Source organism: Battus philenor, unplaced genomic scaffold, assembly GCF_028537555.1.
Source record: "Battus philenor isolate CCGP_79_NKW_IND1 unplaced genomic scaffold, ilBatPhil1.0.hap1 SCAF_28, whole genome shotgun sequence".
Taxonomy (NCBI): Eukaryota; Metazoa; Arthropoda; class Insecta; order Lepidoptera; family Papilionidae; genus Battus; species Battus philenor.
The window spans coordinates 9,748,871-9,758,849 of NW_027181691.1; the positions used below are offsets into that span (position 1 = coordinate 9,748,871).

The following is a 9,979-nucleotide window of genomic DNA, read 5'->3' on the forward strand; positions in this document are numbered from 1 at the left end:
TCTTTGGTTTTCATTATAATGATATCTTTTTTCTCTCGTGAGTATTATACCAATAATTATTTGATTTCTTTGATTGTGATAATTTGTTTAGAAACATCTTTCGAATAATCTCTAGCTCTTAAGTAACAAACAGTCCTTACATTTTTTAAAAATAAATATCTAATTAATACTGGCAGTAATGATAATAAAATAATGGAAGAGAGAAGGCTATGAAAAAGCTATAGAAGGCTATATACCTGGAATATATACTACTAGACAGAATCAGTAATGAAATAATCAATAAAAGAGCAGTAGTAGTATTAAAATGACTACATGCATTACACGTGACGCACAGAATAGAAAGACATTAGCGCTTCAAATTTCTGAAGAGGAGACGGAAAACAAGCGCAGCATAAGATATCCAGCCACGAGTAAGAAAAGGACCAATATTTAACCACTTCCGCACATGCTGTGGTAGTCATGCAACAAAGTGCACCGCCCGCCAGCTCGCTGACAAATGCGCATGCGGCAAACAATGCGAACTACACAACTGTCACCGTCGAACCACTCAACACGTGTTTCACCCCTCCACGGGGCATCTTCAGGAGTTATGTTACACCGATTAGTGCCAAACACAGTCGGGCGGTGCACTTTGTTGCACGACTACCACTACATGTGCGGAAGTGGCTAAATATTGGTCCTTTTCTTACTTAGGATGGACTTCCGCAAGATAACGCCTGATTCCATTAAATATCCAGCCACAAGCAGCACAAAAGTCTTTGCTACGATCTACAATAGATATTTGATGCAAGACCCTTTGAGCCGTTCCTATTGAATTGGCTCCCAGTGGATCCTACGGCTAAAATTAAAACGATAAACACTTTGATCGTTTGAGATAAAATATATTTACTCCTAGATCGAAACGGCTTTTATGTTTTATAATTTTGAACTTGGCTCCAGAAATACAATGTCGCTGATCTAAATATATATCACCTTTGATAAATTAGATCTACCTTCTGTGAACTATGTTTGTATCTAGAGTAAGCTAAGCCAGCAGTAAGCCTGAATAGTCAGAGTGCGGTTTACCATGAGATCGCTTGGAACATCTCGCGACTGGTGGAAAAATATTAAAAAATGTGTAACGACGAGGATGGGATTCGAACCCATGCGTGCAGAGCACATTGGATTAGCAGTCCAACGCCTTAACCACTCGGCCACCTCGTCTTATATGAAAGTCTAAATAAAAAACGAAAGTAAGAAAAGGACCAATATTTAGCCACTTCCGAACATGCAGTGGTAGTCGTGCAACAACAGAGGCAGACTGTGTGTTTGGCACTAATCGGTGTAACATAACTCCTGATGAAGATGCCCCGTGGAGATGCCGACGGTTGTGTGATTCACATTGTTAGCCGCATACGCATTTATCAGCGGGCTGGCGGGCGGTACACTTTGTTGCACGACTACCACTGCATTTGCGAAAATGGATAAATATTGATCCTTTTCTTACTTAGGATGGACTTCCGCAAGGTAACGCCTGATTCTATTAAAAAAACGAAAAGCAGCGAAGGATTATTTTATATTCATTAGACGTTTTTTTTTGTGCAGTCATAGCTCAGCGGTAGAGAGCTGGGACTTGCAACCGTTGGTCACGGTTTCGATTCCCGGGACTCAACCTTATATAATATTGACCTGAAACCTGGATTCACACTGTGCATTAAATGTATAATATTGCAGCTACTCACAAACAAGTTTTCAGAGGATGATAATACTACTTTGCAAACGCCAAACGCCTACCAATCGTGGTGATTATGGTATATCCCACCACAGATATATTTGAGAAAAGCCTGTTTGTTGCAATGGGCGCTATGGGCTAAACCGGCTAGATGTGTTTTTTTTAAATAGCACTGACGTCTAAACTAGGCCTAGCCTATATCATAAAGGCCAGTTCTTACCACGAAACGTTACTATGGCTGCTATCCTCACCAGGAATAGTGGAGCTGCAGGGAACTGGGGGCTTGGTTATTTTGTGCATCTTAAAGAGGGTGTTCGGATTCCCGCCACGCTTGAATTGCAGATTGGCCAGCGAAGTTTTTTTTTAAATATGTTAAGGAGATGCCATTGCTCATCATTCATGGATATTTCCATTAGCCAGCTCCTACGGTAATCATAGGAGGAAGGGTGGGGACTATTCCGTACGTAATAACCACCACGGTAAAATAATAACTGTTTCTTCTTAATTCGAATCCAAAAGACGTAACCACGTGACCTTATGTGAAACCCTTAATATACCTCCGTTCAACTTACCGGACCTTCTCAAGAAAAAATGTACAGCAGAATCTTTTGATGAATTGGCCCGGCACATTGACTCAACTTGGAATAAAATAATTTTAACTGTATTTACCCATGCAAAAAAATTTACATACATGTACGCCATCGTGCCTCGTAGCTTGTAAAAGAAAGATACGTATCAAATAGCGACAACGCCTCTGCCAACTGTCTGCGCTCGGTAAACGCGAGAAAAAATACATTTTATGCAAAACACCGCAGCGATTCAAATTAGAATTAATTGTTAAAAAAGTGTGCGATTAAAAGGTAGAATTTTTCTCTTACAAAGCAGTGTATATTCTAGATTTTAATATTAAATGTACAAGACTTTTCACTCGAAATTATATAAACAGAAAACGTGTTTGCTATGTATATAATTTTTTTTTAAATTACAGTTTGGATGTATTACGTATGTATCGCAAATAGCTATTTACAAGAGAAATCTTCGGTGCGGTGAGAGACTTGGACATTTGTGGCGAAATATGTACATATTGAAAATTAAACATTTCTTGTTAAATGTTACGTAATATTTATATGTAAAACAAATGTAAGAAGCAAAGTGTGTAACATTAAATGTAAATTATTAAATTATTCATATCTGTTTTTATCATTAAAACATTGTTTATTAAAGTTCAAATGACCTATGTAAGGTCACAGACGTAAATCTAAAAATTTCTTGTGTGAAATGGCAGTGCATGGAGCACAACACTCATGCAACAGTCAAATGTTGTGGACGAAAGATACTTGAGTGGTCACCACGAGGCGGTAGATGAGGTGTGGGCATACCCATCTTTAGGTAGACTGACGACACAACGTCGAAGTAAGTCTCTAGATGTGGATAGCGCTAGTCCAGTCATTATAACGATCTTTGAGGGATACCTATACCTCGTAGAAGGCTTCTATCAGCTAATATAATGATCAATAAAAGTTTGAGAACCACTAAGACTTGCAATTGTATCGCGGGTTCGATTTCCGGGATACAATCTTATATAATATTTAATTGAATCAGGCGTTATCTTGCGGAAGTCCATCCTAAGTAAGAAAAGGACCAATATTTAGCCACTTCCGCACATGCAGTGGTAGTCATGCAACAAAATGCACCGAGTGAACTCAGTCATTCGGTGTTTGGCACTAATCGGTGTAACATAACTCCTGAAGACGCCCCGTGGAGGGGTGAAACACGCGTTGAGTGGTTTAACGGCGGCAGTTGTGTAATTCGCATTGTTTGCCGCATATGCATTTATTAGCGGGCAGGCGGGCGGGCGGGCACTGCATGGGCGGAAGGGGCTAAATATTGGTCTTTTTCTTAATCTTATATAATTCACATGTATATTAATTATATAGGATTACCACTGCTTACAAACAAGTTTCCGGATTGGCAGCAGCAAGCCCTGCGTACCATAATACCACACTGCCATCGCCAATTCGCCTACCAAGTTGGGTGATTATGGTATATATCCCAATAGATATCTTTGGAAGAACGCCTATGTCTTGCATGCGTCTTAGTGATAATACAGCAAAGGATTCAAATTACAATAAGGATATTCCAAAAATACCACACAAAACCGGTCTGAATTTGTAGTGAGTTCTCCCGGATTAGAATGCATTTGAAACCTTCGTAGTTTTACGTTGAAGGAAGGTAATATGGAGCTAAATGGTAGTTTTTATCAAAAGAGAGTCTCCTGGTGTTTATAAATATAATAAAAAAACTTTTAGGTTAAACGGTTTTTAAACTGTTTTATTTGATACCGATATTGTGGTGGTGGTGGAAAAATATGTACCTAGTCCGCCATAATGGAACGGCGTCCATCTTGAATTTTAAATTTTGACATAATCATCGTGTTTTACTAGTGTAGCCCTTTCATTTGATACCCATATTGAGAGAGTTAAGGAAAAATATGTAATCCGCCATTTTGTATCGGCGGCCATCTTAGATTTATAACGTTATTGATTTTATTATATTGTATTGTCATCAAATTAAATGTGTGTACCTCATTTCAGATCAATCTGACAACGGGATGGTGCTTAAATTTTAATTTATAATTTTAATCCAAATGAATAAACAAATAAATTCCGTGCGGGTAGAACTAAATAAAACCGTTTTGAAAGAGAGACCAGTCTGATTTTAGATCGTTTGAATAAAATCTTAATTTAGATTAAATTCATCATCATCCAGAAATGAACATAAATCGAGTAAGAGTTTAAAGAGCTTATCTTTTTTCTTCTTTATTCTACAGACTTTAGCGTATCCGTGCCTTTGTTATTCCGATTGTTGTTCCAAGTTTACGGTTGAGCAGCAGCGTGCTCTGTGTACCATAATACCACATTGGTATCGCAAATCCTACCAAGTGTGGTAATTACAGTATATAACCCCATAGATATATTTGCAGTAAAGTCTATGTCTTACAGTGGGCGTCGATTCGCTAAAACGAACTGGTTTACAAGTTCACTCTAGATCAGTGATTCCCAAAGTGGTCTATATCGACCCCTAGGGGTCTATGAAAACATGCAAGGGGTCTACGTTAGCGAAAAAAAAATTGGAGGTCCATCCAGATCCAAATGAAAATGGGAGTCCACGATAGTGGATCTCAACACACACACTGATAGTACCTATTTACTTACATCATACTATCTTATAATATCAAAACATTTACATTATTTTTAAAAGTACCTATGAAGTAAAAAAATTATTGCTTATGTTATTTTATTTATAGTTTATTTTATGTTAATTTAATGTTACGTATATTTTACATAACAGATACAAAATTTTATTTAAAGTAGTTTTAATTTATATTTAATTAATAAATGTATAAATTAACATGTGTTTTTACTTTAAGTTTTTAACACTAACCTTCACTACAGTTAGAAATTTACAGGAAATCAATATCAGGTAAGTAGGGGGTCTATCCAACACGGAAAAACATGGCAAGGGGTTAACGGCACAAAAAAGTTTAGGGAACTCTGCTCTAGATGAAACCTAAAAACATTGACACCACATTACAGTTGTTTACGCCGTAATATATATTATATTTACAATTTTTCTAATTATAAATACATTTACCTTTTTAAATTCATACTTTACATTCGAAATTTATTAAATAATTGTGTAGCTGTCAGTTTGTCCTTTCCATATATTCCTATCTTTTTCCGCACTCACGCCTCAATACGACGCTTAAGTTAAAAAACTGTGACAAAACTTTCTTTCTTTCGTCTACCATAATTGTTTCGACCTTGTTACTAACCGCATCCGCGCCGCGTGTGTTTACTATACAACAGACAATCAAATCTACGAAAAGGATCAAGATCCGCGCCGCTCTCAGGACTCTGAGGACCAGAATTGATACTCGTATGGTGAGTTTCTTGGCCCTTGGCTTACTATCTTACTATTTCTTTTCCTTTTGTAACGAACTGAAACTTGCACAACTGCCCCGCAAATACAGTCCACTTATACCGCGAAAAAATATTTATTTACCCGCAAGCGACCAATAATGATTAGGTCAGAGCGTTTCCAAGTTTCTTAGAAGTAAATTATAGAAACAATATACGTTCAAGGGAGCAATTAGTATAAAATAATACATTTGATATGTTATGGTTGCCTGGCGGTAACATAACGGATAAATCAAAGCAATTTACCTAATGGTTTGTGCATTAATTATTAAACATAAGTACAATGTTACTTTGGATTATACATTTTATGATTAAATAACATTTATTACAAGTTTTGTCATATCAGCATATAAAATCTATATTTAAATATGCTTATTCTGATGAGTTCTATGTGTATACTTACTGGAACATAAACAGGTGGCGTAAAATAATGTCATAATATGAACGCACGTTTAATTTTACAAATGGCGTCAAATATCAATGCGTTTTGACGTTTATAAAGTAGATAGATATAGATAATTAATTGACAAAGAGCAATAAAACTATACACAGCTCAAAAACGTCTAATTATTGTCATTACTTATTTGGCATTTTCTTTGGATTATGCTTTTTATGATGAAATAACATTTATTACAAGTTTTGTCATATCAGCGTATAAAATCTATATTTATATATGCTTATTCTGATGAGTTCTATGTGTGTACTTACTGGAACATAAACAGGTGGCGCAAAATAATGTCATAATATGAACGCACCTTTAATTTTACAAATGGCGTCAAATGTCAATGCGTTTTGACGTTTATAAAGTAGATAGATATAGATAATTAATTAACAAAAAGCAATAAAACTATACACAGCTCAAAAACGTCTAATTATTACCACTGCTTACTTGGCATTTTCGTTTTGTTTCAACGCAGCGGGAATTTCATCGTCGTTTTCATGTCGTCGTGTTCCATGTACAGGAATAACCAAGCCTTTGGCCGAGTGCCTAGTTCAAACTGAGTTCTGTAGAGATATCACAAGGAATGGCGGGCCTGGTATTGTTCGTCCAGCCTGGCAAGCATACATTAAAGAAGACTTCGACAATTTGTAAGCAGATGTTTTGCGAGTAAAAATACAATTTTTTTATCTATATTTTATTTTTAACTCTACTATTATTCGCAAGGTGTTATAGTTGTGGAGAAGAAGTAGGAAGAAACTCCACAACAATACATCTTTTAATAAAGTTTAACACAGTTTTATACATATACACTTTATCAGATATAGCCTAAATGTAATCAAAATAATCAGGCGACATCACTGTCAAGGATTCTTGTCATTAAATATTCGTTTTTTTTAATAATAAGCCTTTTCCATCTATTTACCTTTAATATGCGTTTTGAATTATTGTAAAACGTAGTCCAATAATGTTTTCCGTAATTTGATTAAAAACCCGATTCCGTTTATTATAAATAAATTAGAAACTTTTTTCAGTTGAAACTTTACTTGCAGCCAGTTTTTCACGATGCCTTGTAATTACACTATGAACATCTCCCATTTATTCTAATTTACAATAATTATTGTATATATACAAAATAATATCATAAATATATTGTGAAGCCTCTGTAAGAATATTGACCTCTTTAAATCACTTTCTCAAGGAGATTCGCGGCCATAATTTATTTATTTACTTTATTGGAGATAGACAGTAACAAAAGGCAATAAGAAAGTACAAACTTAGAAGCTTAGAAATATAAAATTAGTTACAGTTATTACCTTATAACTATCTCGCTGAGAACGTATAATGATTTATAGTCAAACAATGAAAAAACAAATAAAAAAATTACTAAACACGGATCAAAGATTATGGTTCATATATTTATATTATGTTTGCATAAGCCGTAAATAATAATGGCTCTCGTTTGCAAAACAAATGTATTTTCAATATCCGCACCACTACCCCAAAGCATTGATCCATGGGACATAATGTTGTGGAAATAACTAAAATATACTATCCTATCAGTATCAATATAAGAGGAACCTTATATCTTTCTAACAGCATAAGCTGCAGCACCAAGTCTGACCGCTGGAGACAAAGTGATCATATTTTTTCAAAGATTATTTACATTTATTCAACTACAGTATACGGCAGAGTTCCCCAAACTTTTTATGCCGTAGACCTCTTGTCATGTTTTTCCGTGTTGGGTAGACCCCCTACTTACCTGATATTAATTTCCTGTAAATTTTTATTGATTGAATTTAAATTATGTATGTTAAATATACGTAACATTAACTGTTATGTAAAATATACGTAACATTAAATAAACATAAAATAAACTATAACGGCAATAATTTTTTTACTTCATAGGTACTTATAAATAATGTAATAGTTTTGATATTATATGATAGTATGATGTAAGTAAATAGGTACTATCAGTGTATGTGTTGAGATCCACTATCGTGGACCCCCATTTTCATTTCATGGACCCCAATTTTTTTTCCGCTGACGTAGACCCCGCAGGTTGTCATAGACCCCTAGGGGTCGATATAGACCACCTTGGGAATCATTGGTATACGGGGTGCTGTTTTGTTTGACGATATTTTAATATAACCAGTTATTATTTAAGTGATTGTATTACAAGTTTAAACATACTATAGGCAAAAATAATCGCTGAATCATTTTCACTTTGTACTCTCTGCGTTTGACAGGTCGTTTTTTGACAACTAACACGTTGCAAATATATATAGTGACTTAATTACAACTATGTACTGTAACCGGCGATAAATATTGCACATCGACGTTTGGAAAGAGACAATCGGCTAATTTCGGCTTCGTAGAGCACTATCTCTGTCCCACGCTACCTATGTGACGTTTTATCATTCGTCGTATTTCGTGCGACAGATATAACGCTCTACGAAGCAGAAATTAACCAATTGTCTCTTTCTAAAGGTCGATGTGCAATATTTATTGCCGGGTATTGTACTGACGTGATACATCACGATTTCAAAAATTATTTATTTATTTTTACATTAAATCTATAAATAAAACGATCAATCTGAAATATGTTACATTGATTTATTGTTTTTTATTTGAATTCGACTGGCAGATATCTTCTGTCATTAGTCTACCAAGAAAGCTGTGAGATGATAAAATTAAAATTCATTTTCATGTTAATTAATATTAAAACTACGAAATAGAGTAGTTCCAGGGGATTGAAATTTATATACAAGCCTTTGAAATGCATCTAGGTTAAGCATTCTTCGTTTAAAGTCGATTGGTATATAAAAAGGCGAGATAAGTTGGAAGGTCATCGGCTGAAGTATTTTGTATTAGTAGGGAGCAGACGGTTTTTAACCCGGTTTTTGGGACCTCTCGTTCGCCTATCTTAAATGGAACAGGGACTTTATTTAGCCATAATAAGGCATAACGTGCCCCTATTTTAAATGGGATAGGGATTTTATTTATCCGTAACATGTTTTCAGATTTTTCTTTTATTTTTCTCTCACTCTTTTTTTATTTCATTACAGTTTCATTATTTTACGTTTAAATCATTCCATTCATGCCTCTATCCTTCACCAATTTTGTTAGAATATACAAATACAAAAGATTATATCTAAGAAAGGAAGTAATATATAGCTACTTCCGCCATGCAGCAGTAGTCGTGCAATAAAGTGCACCGCCTGCCAGCCCGCTGATAAATGCGCGTGCGGCAAACAATGCGAAACACAACTACCACCGTTAATCTACTCTACACGTGTTTCACCTCTCCGCGGGGCATCCTCAGATAACTTGCACGACTACTGCTCCATAGCGGAAGTAGCTATATATTAGTCCCTTTCTTAGTTAGAATGGACTTCCGCGATGTAACGCCTGACTCTATTAGATAAAACATTATATGCTTGTCTTTTAAATTTTTTTTTACATTTCAATAACAATATTTTTATTCCTGTTGTAACAATGTTACGGTTTATCATCCATTTTATTGCATTCTGTTTTACGAGCAAAGACGAGTTTTTTGATACCTCCTCCATTTTTAATAAAAATTAAAAAATCATTGTAATAGTTTATTTCAACTTTGTTTTAAATAGTTTACGATTTAAGTTAGTAATATAAAAGTTGAAGAGAATATGTAAACATAGATGTAACAAAATAAATTTGTAAATGTTAAATGTGTTTGTAAAAACAAAAGCACGGACGCTAATATATGTGAAATGTATATACTAATAATAAAATAAAACCACTTAATATTTTCCTATTATTTATTCATCCGTATATTCGTAAATTGTAGAGAGATAGAAACAGGTGCAA

At 34.9% G+C, this 9,979-nt stretch overlaps 1 non-coding gene across 1 annotated transcript; it reads right to left on the reverse strand.

Moving 5' to 3' along the window:
* Nucleotides 1–1,121: 1,121 nt before the first annotated feature.
* Nucleotides 1,122–1,203, reverse strand: TRNAS-GCU (transfer RNA serine (anticodon GCU)). The gene has a single exon. It is a non-coding gene; the product is annotated as a tRNA-Ser (tRNA).
* Between the last annotated feature and the right edge of the window lie 8,776 nt (nt 1,204–9,979).